General features: G+C 42.8%; 1 protein-coding gene across 1 annotated transcript in view; it reads right to left on the bottom strand.

The window, feature by feature from the left end:
- Positions 1 to 16,421, bottom strand: part of ERI3 (ERI1 exoribonuclease family member 3) — a 790,890-nt gene that overhangs the window by 25,523 nt on the left and 748,946 nt on the right. The window lies entirely within an intron of this gene.

Here is a 16,421-nt window from a genome sequence, read left to right on the forward strand (position 1 = left end):
CATAAATATTCTTGTTGACAAATGGTAAAATGCAGTTTGGATCCTATTACCGTTTGGTGGATCTGTAACTAATGTTCTCTAAGCTGCAGAATCTTGTGAGCAAAAATTCTACTTTGTGAGCTACTGACATTAAAGTTGTGAACTACTGGCATTAAAGTTGTGAACTACTGGCATTAAAGTTGTGAACTACTGGCATTAAAGTTGTGACCTACTGCATAAATTAGTGTGATCTGGGGTCATCCTTCCTGAGCTAAGACAAAAATGTGTGAGCTGGAGCTAAAAATCTGTGAGCTAGCTCACGCTCGCTCAGCTTAGAGGGAACACTGTCTGTAACTGGTTGACAGATTACACCCAAAGAGTACTTTGTTAATGGTTTCTCATCCTCTTGAAGACGAGTGACAAGTGGAGTGCCTCAAGGATCTGTCCGGGGACCTGTTTTGTTTAATATCTTTATAAATTATTTGGATGAAGGAATAGAGGGAATGCTTATTAAATCTGCAGATGACACTTTCATTTCATTTTATTCGATTAATATCCCGCCCTCCCCACCGAGGCGGCTCAGGGCGGCTCACAACATAAAATTCTAACAATAAGATTAATGAATATTAAAATACATTAAATAGTTTACAGCAGTTAAAACAAGAAAACGGGAGGCGTACCAAATATAGTAGATGACAGAGTCAGGATACAAGATGATCTTGACAGGCTGGAAAACTGGGCTAAACCCAATAAAATGAATTTTAATGGGGATAAATGTAAAGTTTTGCATTTAGGTAGGAAAAATCAAATGCATAACTATAGGATGGGGGAGACTTGTTTCAGCAGTGGTTTGTGTGAAAAGGATCTAATGGTCTTAGTGGACTGTATACTGAGCATGAATTAGCAGTGTGATGCAGTACACAGAAGTCTTGCGTCCAGATCACGCAATATGATGTATCGCTTTTCTCTAATGTGGTAATACCTCACCTGGAAGTATGTCTGGGTGTGTTAAGTGATTTATACAATAGTTTGATGGGATGTCCATTGTGTAGTGAGGGTAAGTTAAATGTTTCCCGAGTGCTAGATACAAAAGTGTCGTGTTTGCTCAGAGAATGGGGCCAGGAGAAACATTTTGGGTGTAAGCAGGAACTGTTAATATTTCTTGATGCAATTTGTCCAAGAAGATCAGAATGCTAACGTCTGCTGATGATCCTAGATTGCTGGAGAGAAAAGGCTATCCAATGGGAGAGATGGCCCATTAATTAAGGTGATTGGATTAGGAAGGAAAGATTCAGGGTGTTGGGCTTTTATAATAAGGAATTTTACCTTTCCTGTGGACTCCACAATAGATAGAAATACCTCTTTTGTTTTAGAAGGGGGGGGGGAGCCTGTAGCCTGGAGACGCCCTACAGCCACCTCCCACAATAACAAATCAGACTTGTGCTTTGCTGCTAGGAACCATTTTGTTTGGTCCTTCTCCATCTTGGTTTATACTGTACACTTCCAGACCACACTCTGGCTTACTTCTAACCCAAATATGGCTGGCACATGTACATTAACAGAATTGAAGGTGAAGGATTATAAAGGACATCTTTTTCCCAGTGTACCCTTTGCAGGGGTATATAGGGGGCCTTACAATTTGGGAGAACTTCCTGACAGAGTGGTTCCTTAGTGGAATATGCTTCCTCAGAAGGTGGTAGGCTGGAGGTTTTTAAACAGAGGCTAGAAGGATATCTGACAGCAATGCTGATTCTGTGAATTTAGGCATGAGAAGGAGAGCAGGTAGAGTTGCATCAGTGCTTAGTTTCTGAGGCCTCTTCTTACATGTCCAGGGAAATGCTGTCTGCCACACTTTGGGGTCAGGCATCAATTTTTCTCCAGGCCAGTTTGGCCAGGGGATCCTGGAGGGGGTTTTGTTTGCCATATTCTGAGCTTGGAGTAGGAGTCACAGGGTGTGGGGAGAGATTGTGCAGGGGGGGTTGGACTAGATGACACTGGAGGTCTCTTCCAACTCTATGATTTAATGAAGATATGTTAAAGGCCAGTAAGCAACAAATCTGAAATGAATTTATCAGGGTTGTTTTCAGGATAAATGAGAAAATATAAAGCTGCAGTCCAGTGCTGAAGAGCTGCACATTTGCAAATGCTATTTTATTTTTCAGGGGGACACACAGGCACATATATTTGCGTTCAGGACTAATATAGCCAAAAAAGTACAGGGGATACCTAGGAGGTGAGCTTTCCAATCATTGGGTTTTCTTTACTGCATGCAGCTTCATGTCCTTCATGACACATTTACCTATTCAGAGCTTCCTGCCTCAACTCATCCATTTCCTTTAATTAACATATCACATGTTGAAAAATTGGTGAGCAGCATAAAGCATGGTAGATTAAGAAACCCTATTCAAATATGGCAGTATAAACTTGTTTATTATGCACCGTCTGGCAGCCCAGATCCAAGTCACATGCAAAATTGGCCCAAGCAAGTTCCCCCTCCTGTCTGTGAAATGTCAGTTCTTTCAGTCGCAGCTGTGCCAATGCACAAAGATGCTCTTCTCAAGAATCTATTCACCCCAATGAGCAATTTTCCACATCAACAAGTGAAGCTTTGTTGTTGCTTTTAAAGAGTCACCATCTAGCTGACTATAAGAACCAGGCCCAACTATATTGCAGTTATCTCTCAGAATTTCAAGGTTGGATCCAATTAAATTTTTCCACCTACAGAACAGAACTTCCCTGCCTCCCCCCTTCTAGTGCAGCCCACTGATCTCCCCAAAATACTGTTCCGGGGCAACCTGAAGAACAATATGAGAAGAATCTGCTATGAGAAGAGGGAATTGGGGGAAATACCCCATTAATCTGGATCCAGCCTCTAATAACAACCAGATGCAGCCATATGTACATACTCATGTAGCATCCGCAATTAGTTCCACAGTACAATAGCACATTAAGTTTAAAAAATAGCATACTTCCAATAAAACAAAAGAGGTGTTGATAACCTAAGGAACTAACAATTCCCTTCCAAGCTAGACAGACAAAATGCTAGTTGGGTACATGAAAAAAATCCAGAATGGAGAATAAAACTGAGGTTTTATCATAAGTAATCTTTGTACAAAGTATCTTACAAAATAAAAATTTAAGTCCAGACAGTCCACCTAAAATAAAAACCAAAAACTTTGCAGAGGCCTGAGCTGTCCGGAAAAACAGCACAGAAAAAGAGATCTTAATTACCCCAAACCTGCTGAAATAGGTGTGCTTTATAAAGTTTCAGTAACCTAGCCGGGGAAAGAACACCACAAACCTCTTCTGGAAGGCCATTCCAATCACTGAAACAAAAAAAATAATTTCAGAGTGTAGTCATGTTGGTCTGTAGTAGAACAGCTAGAATCAAGTTGAGTAGCACTTTTGAGACCAACAAGATTTTTTTCAGGCTATGTCAGTCAGACCTAAGATGGAAGCAGGTCAATACAGAGACAGGCAGTCTTTCAAATATGTAGGTCCCAGGTCATCAAAGTCTGAAACCAATACCTTGAATTGTGCCCCAAAACCAATATATAGCCAAGGTACCTGTTGCAAGCCTAAAATAATATACATCTGACACCTTTCAAGACAGGGCAGCTCCATTTTGTACCAGCTTCAGTTTTTGGTCATAATGGGGAGGTCCCTGAAATCGCTGAGAGGTATTTCAGATGGTGCTGACAGCAGGTGGACAGAACATTAAGAATAACCTACCTCATTATCTGCAATTACATTACTGCCACACACCTCATTTCTTTGTAAAGAAAAGAGAATTAGTTTTATATTGACTTCGTCCTAGCACTTTTCCCAACCGGCCGCTGGATAAACCGCTCAATGTTCCAAGGTGGGGGCTGGACATGTGACAGCGGCTGGGCTTCGATTCGGTAATTAATAACCATTTCTCTTAACCTGTTGCCTAGAGGTGAAACACGCCCTCCCCCATGCATGGGGGTCACAAATATGCATGGAAGGGACTGCACACATGGTTTGGGGAAAAGACACCAACTTCCTGGGGCTTGATTTTGAATTATACCTGAAGTGATAACTTTCATTCACAAATCTTTGCTACAGTAGTTAGTGGGTACCTCAGCTTTGAGGTGAACAGTTCTCAGGACACACAAGTATCTCTGATAAGCTACATGTCATATACTTCTTCTCCCATCCCTGACTGGCCCCTGCCATGAGATGTCACCTTTTCAATGCACATGAAGACCCCAAACTATAGCTGGCTCTTATGGGCCAGGATGCACAAGTACAGAAATAGGGAAACTATGCACAAAAAGGGCAGCAGGTTACAGTGGAGAGGTTTTCCTCTGTATCAGCAATCTGCAACCTCCCTATCCATTAGCCATAATTGCTGCCAAGAGAACAAGTGCTTTAAAAGCAGAGCTGTGCTGGGGCAGGGGGAGGACGTGTTCCCTGCCCCCAAGGCGCAACTCTAGGCTTCAGTCTGTCAGGAGGAAGGGCAAACAGACCACTGGGGCCTATACACATCCATTTCACACAGGAACTCATCAGCATGTGCTCATCAGGGGCCTTGAATGCAAAAGGAGCACTCAGATGCTGGAGTAAAATAATGGGTGGAATCCATGCCTGCCTATCAGTGATATAAGTTGTACCCTATCAGGAGAAGTTGAGAATGATTTGCACGGGTATTTCAATGTGAGGCAACCACTTGATAAGGCTAGACCACTCAGATGGCCTTGGAAGAGGACCAATTAAACAAAAACCAGTGTGGTGCAGTGGTCAGAGAGTCAGACTACAGTGGGGGAAACCCAGGTTCAAATCCTCCACCTTAGCCTTGAAGCTCACTGGGTGCTCTTGGGCCAGTCATTCTTAGGAGGACCTACCTCATAGTGTTGCTAGCCTCTGATACCAAAATGGAGGAGGGAAGAACTACTGATGCTCCTTTTAAGAATGGTAGGGAAAAATGAGAAACATCTCATTTAAGTCAAACTAAAAGTAGAAGTCTACCTCACATCCCGTAGAACCACCTGCACATGAGTGAAGCAGTTCTGGGCTCCTTTTCCCACCAGCCTTCCCGTTCTGCTCTTGAGCCCTACTTACACTTCCCCTTGCATCCTATCACACTCTATGCCAACCATGCTCAAAACCTCTATAGTAAGGCTATTTAGGCACAGTCAGTGTTACCTCACAACTGCCAAGTGCCATGTGGTACTGAGATAGTTTGGGGACTTGCCAGAGTATTGTTTGAGCAGGTATTTGGTGTGCTCAGAGAAGATTTCTGAGATTTAAATGCTGTTGACTGTTTAAATAATTGTATAATTGAATATCAGTCAGTCCCTGGCTTTTCAAATGTGTTGTAGTTATATCTTGCTATTTAAAGAATCAGATTGACTAAAATCTATGAGGCTCAAGTGTTGCCAATGAGGCAAATCAAGCAGTGTCACAGAAACAACCAAGCCATGTAGGTAGGGGGTCCCATTCCTCCAGTGCGGTGGGGAGTCTCCTGCTCTCATTGCCCACCACTGCTCTGATCAGTGGCATGAAAATTTTAAACAAAAATTCTTCAGCATCGTGTGGATGACTACATCACTTTCAGTTAAAAAAACCCCAAAACCCTGTAAGTGACATAGGATAGATCTAGGAATTGCAAGAAACACTATGGAATAGGGAACCCTTATATTAAAGCGCAGAAGGAAAGGTCCCCTGTGCAAGCACCAGTCGTTTCCAACTTTGGGGTGATGTCGCTTTCACAACGTTTTTACGGCAGACTTTTTATGGGGTGGTTTGCCATTGCCTTCCCCAGTCTTTTACACTTTCCCCCCAGCAAACTGGGTACTCATTTTACCGACCTCATAAGAACATAAGAGAAGCCATGTTGGATCAGGCCAATGGCCCATCCAGTCTAACACTCTGGGTCACACAGTGGCCAAAAATTTTATTTATATATATATATATATAAAAACATACACACACATACATACATAAATATATATACACACTGTGGCTAATACCGACTGATGGACCTCTGCTCCATATTTTTATCTAACCCCCTCTTGAAGCTGGCTATGCCTGTAGCCACCACCACCTCCTGTGGCAGTGAATTCCACATGTTAATCACCCTTTGGGTGAAGAAGTACTTCCTTTTATCTGTTCTAACCCGACTGCTCAGCAATTTCATCGAATGCCCATGAGTTCTTGTATTGTGAGAAAGGGAGAAAAGTACTTCTTTCTCTACCTTCTCCATCCCGTGCATAATCTTGTAAACCTCTATCATGTCACCCCACAGTCGACGTTTCTCCAAGCTAAAGAGCCCCAAGTGTTTTAACCTTTCTTCATAGGGAATGTGTTCCAAACCTTTAATCGTTCTAGTTGCCCTTTTCTGGACTTTTTCCAATACTATAATATCCTTTTTGATATTTTGCAGGGCTCTTCTAATTTCTTGTTCACCGTGGAGAACAAGAAAATTTCCAGTTCACCGTGGAGAAAGAAAACAATAGTCAACTTGCCTTTCTTGACGTTCTCATTACCAGGAAAAACTCGGCCACACTGTATTCAGGAAACCCACACACACCAATCGCTATCTAAATAAGAATTCCAATCATCATCCTCGCCAAAAACGTACAGTTGTAAAAACCCTCATTCACCGTGCATCACGCATCTGTGAACCAAGCCAACTCCAACAGGAACTACACCACCTCAAACAGTCACTGCAGGCCAATGGATACTCCCAACAAGAAATTAGAAGAGCCCTCCATCCCAGGAGACCATCCACACCAAATCCCGAGCCACACACAAATGTGGGTACAGCCTTCCTGCCCTACATAAAATCTGTCACCGACCGCATTGGCAAAATTCTCAAACGCCATAATGTTGACACAGTCTTCAAGCCCACACAACAGATCCGCCACATGCTGCGCTCGGCCAAAGATATGAGAGATCCACTTTCAACCCCTGGAGTCTACAAAATACCCTGCTCCTGTGGTGCAGTCTACATTGGCACTACCCAATGCAGTATCAACACCCGTCTCACCGAACACAAGAGACACTGTCGCTTGTTTCAGCCAGAAAAATCAGCTGTAGCTGAACATGCACTTCAAGAAGGAGACCACGTCATCCATTTTGAAAGAACTGAAGTCCTTTCTACGGTCTCACATTATCATACCCACCTGAACAGAGAAGCTATTGAGATTTACAAACACCAGCACAATTTTAACAGAAAGGAAGAAGGCATTTTCATCCACCAATCTTGGTACCCAGCTCTGCAAAACACCCTACAGACTATAAATTGCAGAAAGTCTCAGAACAACCAGCAAATTCCACAGAACAATCAGCACAGTCAACAACCATCTTCCTTATCTTTAAACCCCTTCCAACCTTCCCAGCAATTAACACAGAACAATGGTCACATTCAACAGCCAGTTTCCTTATCACTACCCTTCCAGGAAGCCCCACCAAACAATGGGCACATCCACAAACCAATTGCCCTTTCATCACACCCCCTCCAGCCTACAAATAGCAGCTCTCCAGCAGCCCTGGCCCCACTCAATGCACAGCAGCCAAGAAGGTCTGAGCGCCTGCTCCGGCTGCAACGCCACTGAGGATGTTCTCCGCAGCTGAGAACGAAACGTCTGGAAGGAAAACTTTCTCCAGTAGAACACGGCACTTGTTCCCGAAAGATTCTACAAACCCTAATGATGTTACCAGCTGTGAAAACCTGAAATCTTTGATAAAGCTCCCTATGTTTGAAACACCTAGGAATGCATGAGGTCAGTTCCTTCTGTCCTTCAAATTCGTGTTTGAAACTGTCTTGAGATGAAGTTAGCAAAGAAAGCCTGATTATTCTTAGTCACTGTTTGAGACATGTAGAATTTACTATTGATTTGTAATGTCTCCGCCATTGGAACTTCCTCCCTGCAAAAGCTCAGATTAACTACCTATATAGATTGTTTTGGCAGGCTGATCAACTTTTTTTTTTGTTTAACTGAAGTGATTACCAGAGTTTGTTGGATACATTGACCTGTGAGGTGAATATGTGTGTGTTTGCTGCTGCTTCTACTCTTGCAGCTTTTACTGTTTGTTACACATTACCTTTTGTCTGGAAAAGTAAATGAAAGAATATAAACAAATAAATACATAAATGCAGGTATTGTTACCTGGAGACCTGGTAACAGACCCATAGACTGCACTGTAACAAGAGTATCTCAACCTCCCTGCACCATTCCATGGATTAACACTGCTCAGTAATGCCGACATATAATGAGATGCTAACAGAGCTTTTTCCTTAGAATTGCCCTTTCTCTCTTTTCATAAAGCTATCAAGATAGAGGTAACAACATTTCCCAGATTTCAGAACTGTTATGCAAGGGAACAAGTTGCCTAGGCAAATAGTAGAAGTTTCATAATTGCAGATTTCTACGCTTGAGCTAGACAGGCACCCAGTTAGGCTAAGAATTAGTACAACTATGCCCAATCAATGCAAAAATGACTAGTCTAGCTAGACTTGCCCTGATCAGGATAGCTCAGACTAGCTCAGTCTTGTCAGATCTAGGAAGCTAAGCAGGGTCAGCCCTGGCTAATATTTGGATGGAAGACCTCAGAGAAATACCACGGTCATGACATAGAGGCAGGCAATGGCAAACCACCTCCGTAAGTCTCCTGCCTTGAAAACCCTATGGGGTCGCCATAAGTCAGCCAGGACATGACAGCACTTTCCATCACCAGCTAGACTTAGAGAAAAGTTCTTCTCAGTCAGCTAACTGGAAACCCTGGGGCTCCATAATCCATTCTACCCTCAACCTCAGAGGCATCTCCACTGTGAGGAAGAGGTGGAGGGGGGATGGCCACCATGCTGATGGTGAACCTGTATACCACTAATTTAGATACCCTTTGTGGTCTCTTCTGTTCCGCTAATTCACACTCTGCTTCACAGGCATACAAGCAAAACTCTAGACAGTGCTGATATGAAACTTTACCAGCAAGTCCACACTGCCAAAGATGGAGGAGACAGATGCTGACCAGGAATGCATAACCCCCCCCCCCACGAATCTATCAGAAAGCTCTGAGAACTCCCCCAGCATAAGAACTGAGCCCTGTGACCACTTTACAAAATATGCATTGTGTGTTCCTTTACACAAAGGCAGAGAAGGCACGTTCAGTGCCGCAAGGAGTAGCATAGTCAGACAAAGCAAAGATAAAACTGTATCCTTGCCTCCTCCCAATCTGCAAGATAACGACCAGGCTGATATTGAAGGATAGCAGCCGGCTTGGCAATAAGGGGGAAAAAGGCAATTTCATCTTTATTAGTGAAAGATTTCTCTTTTAGTAATAAGCACACTTCAAATAATTAGCGTGTTTTACGTAATAATGAAATTATGGAAATGCAGTCCACTTATTCAAACAAGTCACCATTACCATATTTTTAAATATTAGACTTAATTAGAGTTTATCACTTCACAGAACTACAAGGAGTGGAGATTTTTCCCCTCCTCCTTTGCACCAAAAAAAATTCCTCATAAAGTGTTTATTAAGAGCGGGTAAGAAGGGGATAATGATGTGTTTGGAAATTAAGGCAATCAAACATTTAATGCTATGCACTCCTGTAGGCAAAAGCATTCAAATGAGTCAATTAGACATCCATTATCCAGGCACGATTAAACACGGCAGAACGAGAGGCTGTCCCGCCCCACTGCCTGTTTGTGCTGAGGACTTATGCCCACTTAAAGCTGGCTAATAAAACACTAAACTTGGAAAAAGATGCAAAGAAAGAAAAAAAGGAAACGAAAAGGAAAGGAAAGGTAAAGGCATATGGAGGTGGGTTGCCAGGATGACAGGCAGGCCAAAAGAGGAGGGACAATGATGTAGTGCTGTCTTGTGGATCAGGGTTTCATAAATCACAATAATTAAGTTAGCACGAAAATCAACTTCACCATCCCGTTAAATTACGGCATTTGCATATTAGGGCTCAAATGAAGTCTGTGCTTTGGCAGGACAAGAGGGGGTTGGGAGAGAGGAAAACGTAAGGTTGGGAGGGGAGGAAGGAGAGAGCTGATAAGGGATCCATTTATTATGGTGAATAACTAATTTCAGAATTTATAGTGCTGGATTTTCGTCCCCATGCCATTTATATTACCGGAGGAAATTAAGGGGCGGGCAGGAGGCTGGCTGGACATCTTTCTGCGTTATTGCTTGTCTGCCATTTGCAAATCATTATTAATTGTGGCCTACGCGCATGGTGCAGCAGGCCACAGTGCCTGGACAGACAGTGCCAGCACACATATCTCTTCATCAGGCCCCCAGCCACTGGCCCTGAGAGGCAATTACCCCTCCCTGATTGTATCAGATAAGGAGGGAATTTTTACAAATTAGGGAATAAAATAGGATTTCCACACGTGGAGCAGAGAGGACTTGAGAGGCAGTAATGAAAAAACGATACATCACCATCAGCTAGACAATCCTATTCATACAATCTTGCATTATGCTCACCACTCATAAAAATCCCACCAAATGACAGACAGACACCAACAGTGTGTCATTTGGTAACAGATTCATTCTCTGCTCTCACAGTTATCTCAGACAGCTTTGGGGGACCTTTCCCTCCAGATGGCTGAAACTAGAGATGGAATATCAGCCGCTGCCAATTTCTTTCAACAAGGAGGCCTTTGGGTTCATGAGTGCTTGGAAGCCATGCCTTTGGACTTCAATGCCCTGTCCATGAACTAAAAGGGAGAGGGGGGTGTCAGTTGAAAAGGATACTCATTTTACATAACACACTTAGCAATGATCTCTTCTTTATTCTCTCTTCACAAATGTAATCCTGACACTGTGCTAGGTCCTAGTGAGGCCTGGATATCAGGGCCAGGGTAAAAGCCATGGTTTAAATACATGCATTTTCCTTGCAAAGTCAGAGTGTGATCCCATTAGGGGCAGCAGGAATCATAAGCATCTTCCGAGGAAGGCAGAGATTATCCCAGGCTTAGTGGAGCTCATTAAGGCTCCCTTATTGCCATGAACTACATGCAAACAGATCTCCAACTGTGATCCCTCCACCTGACTGCTCCACCCCTTTAAATCCTTAGGGGGGTGAGCTGTGCCTCTGCTGTGTGTGCGTTCCACCAGGCCTGAACAGATCTGGCCACAATTCCTCTCTAGGTTCCCCTTCCCCTGTGTCTTCTCAGCTTTACCCAGACAGCCTGACTTCCTCTCCTGCTTCTGCCCCCCACCCCCTTTTCTCCCTTGACACCTTCCCCAGAGGTCATTTTGTAGAAAAATAGGTGGTGGAGCTCATCCAGGAATTGTTATGCAGCTGCACCTACTATTCAATGGACAAGGAGGTGGAACTCTCAGAAGGAGGAGGTAGAACTCTCAAAAAGGTGCAGGAGCTATGCTCCTCTGAGCTCCCACTGAATCTGAGACCTGCACCTTCCCTTTCTATCCCTGGGCCTTTGCCCATGCTGGCCAAGCCCAGTTTTGCTCCTCCCTTCATCTCTTAAGCCTTTCCTTGCCTTGTCTCACCCAAGCTGAGTTTGCACAGGGCTAGCCATAGGCCCTTGCTGCCAACCTTGCCCCAGCCAAAGCCTCTGGAGGGCAACACTGGGTTGGTAATTGAGAAAGCAGTGGCAGAGCAGTTTCAAGCTTTCCTGGAGGACACCTCTATCCTCGACCCTTTCCACTCTGGCTTCCGTCCTGGGCATGGCACAGAGACTGTTTTGGTTGCCCTCACAGATGACCTCAGAAGGCATCTGGATCAAGGCGCATCAGCGCTGCTGCTATTGGTAGATCTTTCAGCAATGTTTGACGTGGTTGACTACAATCTAATGACCCACTGCCTTGCCGACATAGGAGTCCAGGGGACAGTGGTTCTCCTCCTTTTTCCGTGGTCGGGGACAAAGTGTGGCCCTTGGCGAGCAAACCTCTTTGCAGCACCCCACTTGAGTGTGGTGTGCCGCAAGGAGCTATTCTCTCGCCAATGATGTTTAACATCTATATGCACCCCCTTGCCCAGATTGCTTGAAGTTTTGGGCTGGGCTGTCACCCATACACAGATGACACCCAGCTCTATCTGATGTTGGACGGCCATTCAGACAATACTCTGGATCATTTGACTGGGGCTTTGGAAGCTGTGGCTGAATGGTTGCGACAAACCCAGCTGACGCTCAATCCAACCAAGACGGAGGTTCTGTACTTGAACCATGGGGGACTAGAGTTGGGCCTCTGACTCCCAACCCTGGATGGTGCATCTCTTGCTCCGGCTCAGAAGTTGAGGAGTCTGGGAGTGATACTGGATGCCTCACTTACCATGGAGGCCCAGGTCACAGCAGTTGCTCGATCTGCCTTTCACCATCTTCGGCAGGCCAGGCAGCTGGCGCCCTGCCTATCCCCCCTGGATTTAGCTATTGTGATCCTTGCAACTGTCACTTCCAGGTTAGATTACTGTAACTCGCTCTTTTGGCCCCAGTAGGCTGGGCCTCCACTGGCCTCCCTCACTGCCTTCTGTGCCACAAAGCATGTAACTGATAAATATATTCAGAACTAGAAAATTAATTTCCCTGTTATGTCAAATTTGACTGGTAACTTGGTTTTGAATTTTAAAAAAATATTTTCCTACAGCATAATGAAATGGCTTATTTACAGTTTGGGTTTTACTCAGGAGTTGTTTCGTAGAAAAAATAGGTGGTGGAGCTCATTAGTATAACTCATTAGCATATGCCCCCACCCCAGCCAAAAGCAACCTGACGCAAGAAAGGAGAGCCCCAGGTGAGTGAGGCCTGCTTGGGCTGGCTAGATCTCTAGCCAGCCCAAGCAGGCCTCACTCACCTGGGGGCTCTCCTTTTTTTTAATTTTTAACTTTTATTAAACCCAAAAATACAACGGATTATATATACAAATCATTCTTCACAGATTTTCAGATATTTGTTACAATGCACAAGTATCCGGGTATTCATACAAAATAAAACTAAAATCAAGTAAAATAAACCTTAACATAACAGCCATAACTGCTGAAGCACATAATGATCATGTATTATTGACTTAACCTTAGGTAATCTTATACTTAAAAATAAATAATTTTCTCATGTAGAGCATTTTTTAGCAAAATATTTTCTTCAGTTAAGTACGATGCTACTGCGTACCATTGATTTACCACCTTATTTTCAAATGTTTTTGGTGACACGTTTACGTTACCACATGCTATTTTTGTTAGTATAAAGTACTCCCAAATTTTCTCTTTCCATGAATGAACAGCAGATAATTTTTTCCATCTTATAGTAACCATGGATTTGGCTATGGATAATAGGATAGAGACCATGTCTCTTTTACTTTTTGTTATGTTTCCAGAATTCCAGTGGTCTAAAAGAATTATGCTGGGATCTAATGGAATATGGACTTCCAACATAGCATTTATCTCTGGTAATTTGTTTCCAGAATTGTTGGGAGCTTGGGCAGGACCACCAAACATGTAGGTAAGTAGCGAGCTGATCACATTGTTTTGCACAGTCTGGGGAGCAAGAGGAATTAAAGCGATACTGCAGTGCCGATTTTAAATACCAGCTGGTTAATAGTTTCATGGATTGCAGTTGTACTTTATTAATTTTAGAAGTAAAGCTGGGTGAATCCCATATATTGGCCCAATCTGATTCTGTTAATTGCTTTTTTAAGTCCAAATTCCATTGTTTTTGGTAGTGCATTATTTCCCTTTCCTCCAGCTCTTTTAGAATGTTGTATAGCATTGTAATCAGTCGTGGTTGTTGCCGGGGTGTGGACTGAGATTTTCAATCGTTCTTTGTCACAATCCATTGTTCCCACTTGTTTGAAGGCTTCCCTTATTGTCCCAATACCAAAGAGGACGCCAGCAAAGGTTTTAAATGACTATAGGCCAGTGGCCTTGACTTCTGTGATAATGAAGTGTTTTGAACAATTAGTTCGAAAATATATTATTTCCTGCCTTCCTGTTATTTTTGAGGAATATCAGTTTGCTTACAGGAAAAATAGATCTACTGAGGATGCTGTTAATACTGTTCTTTATACTGCTTTATCGCATTTGGATAAAAAGGGGACGTATGTTAGAATGTTGTTTGCAGATTTTAGTTCTGCTTTTAATACAATATCACCCCATAGATTGTTGTCTAAGCTTAAAGATTTGAAGCTGTCGGACTCTATATGTGAGTGGATTTTGAATTTTTTGTCAGGTCGTTCACAAAGGGTTAAAATGGATGGATATATTTCCTCCGTGAAGATCTTAAATACTGGCACCCCTCAGGGATGTGTCTTGAGTCCACTTCTTTTCACTATTTACACGTCTGATTGTGTTTCCAGCAGTCTGAGTAACAAAATCATTAAGTATGCAGATGATACAACGTTGGTAGGGCTCATCTCTGAGGATGATGAGTCTGCGTACAGGAGGGAAGTTCAACAGCTGTCCCTTTGGTGTAAAGTAAATAATCTTATTTTAAATATAAATAAGACGAAGGAAATTATAGTGGATTACAGGAAGAGTAGTTTGGACACCCAGCCGTTGTTTATTGATGGTGTTATGGTAGAACAGGTGACAGAATGGAAGTTTCTGGGAATTACCATGAAACAGGATCTAACATGGAGGGCAAATACTTTAGCTCTAGAGAAAAAGGCCCAGCAACGACTATACTACATAAGACTCTTAAGATCACTACAACTGTCAGGGAGTCTGCTGGTTGCCTTTTATCGTAGTTCCATTGAGAGCATTTTATCTTATTGCCTCTGCGCGTGGTTTGGGAGCTGCACGGAAGCAGAGAGAAGGGTGCTCCAAAGAGTGACGAGAAGAGCACAAAAGATTTGTGGATGTTCTCTCCCCTCATTGGTGGATCTGTATAATATGGCATGTAAAAGGAAGATACAAATGATCCTAAGGGACCATACACATCTGGGCCATTTGCTTTTTGAGATCTTACCGTCAGGTAGACGATATAGAGTGTTGAAGGCTAGGACAAACAGATTTAAGGACAGTTTCTATCCAAGTGCTGTGGTTAGGTTAAATGCAGGGTTATGAAGGATTATCTGTTTTAGATGTATTTAATGGTTTAAATGGTTTTAATGGTTTTATGAATGTTTAATGGTTTTATGAATGTTTATTTAATGGTTTAAATGGTTTTAATGGTTTTATGAATGTTTATCCGTTTTAGATGTATTTAAATGGTTTTAATGGTTTTAATGGTTTAATGGTTTCAGATGTATTTAAATGGTTTATGAACATGTGTGTTTGATGTGTTGGTATGTTTGTGGAAGAGCACCTCATTTCGTTGCTCTCTTTTTGTTGAGAACAATGACAATAAATTCATCTATCTATCTATCTATCTATCTATCTATCTATCTATCTATCTATCTATCTATCTATCTATCTATCTATCTATCTATCTATTTTATTGTGATGTAACAATAGTTCAAATGGTGTCATATATCTTTTTTTTTTGGTGTTTTTCAAATGTTCTGATTCAAGGTAACGACGGATCTGCAGATAAGTAAACCATTGTATTTTTGAATTTGTTCTCAGTTCTAGTTTGGATTTATCCAAGATTTTCCCTCTTTCCCATTATTGTGCTACTTTTGTGATGCCTGCCTTTTTCCATTTATCATATTCACTAGGGCTATGTCCTGGTGGAAACCATTTTTGGTTTATAAAAGACGTCTGACTTGAGATATCTGGAGCTAGTTTTGGTCTACTTCGTTTCCATACTTTACATGCATGTTTCAAAAGGTTATGCTGTCTATTTGTTAGTTTTTTAAGCGAATCCATGTTCCATAAAAGATCATATGCCTGTTGCTCTGGTAGTGGGTCCATTTCGATTCCTACCCATTCAGGTTTGGTTTCTGTTATTGCTCTTAGGATATTACTTAATATTACTGCCTCATAATATACTTTTATATTTGGCAGGTTCATGCTGCCTTTCTTTGAAGCTCTGGTGTTTTAAAGTTTATTCTAGCTCTTTTGTAACCTGGGGCTCTCCTTGGCTGCCCTCCCCAGTCCAATGTCCAGCAAGCCACCCACTGCCTAAAATCACAGAAGAAGTGCAGAAAGGGTGGCGTGGGCTTCTCCAGGGGTTAATGAGGGCTGCTGGGGATGTGGCAAAGCTCCTGGTGGCTGGCTGCCCACTCTTCTAATCCATGGATTGTTGTGCAGCTGCACCTACTGTTCAATGGACAAGGTAGGAAGGTGGGGGGAAGGGGGGGGGCGTTAGAAATGTTCAGGAGCTGCGCTTCTGTGAGCTCCTGCTGAATTCAAGGCCTGGTTTTACTAATATTTCCCTTTTCCTTCCAACCCAATCAGCTTCTGAGCACTGAGTCATAGGTAGATGACTATTTCCACTGTATGTGAAGTGGGGAAGGAGAGGGAAATAGGCAGGCTTGCAAGCTCTTCTCCTCTACCACAGAGGTCACCTAGAGCAGGCAAAGAGCGCACAAGAGCTGAGGGAACCACTGGAAGGAGGAAC

Source organism: Heteronotia binoei, chromosome 2 (genome assembly GCF_032191835.1).
Source record: "Heteronotia binoei isolate CCM8104 ecotype False Entrance Well chromosome 2, APGP_CSIRO_Hbin_v1, whole genome shotgun sequence".
In the NCBI taxonomy this organism is placed as follows: Eukaryota; Metazoa; Chordata; class Lepidosauria; order Squamata; family Gekkonidae; genus Heteronotia; species Heteronotia binoei.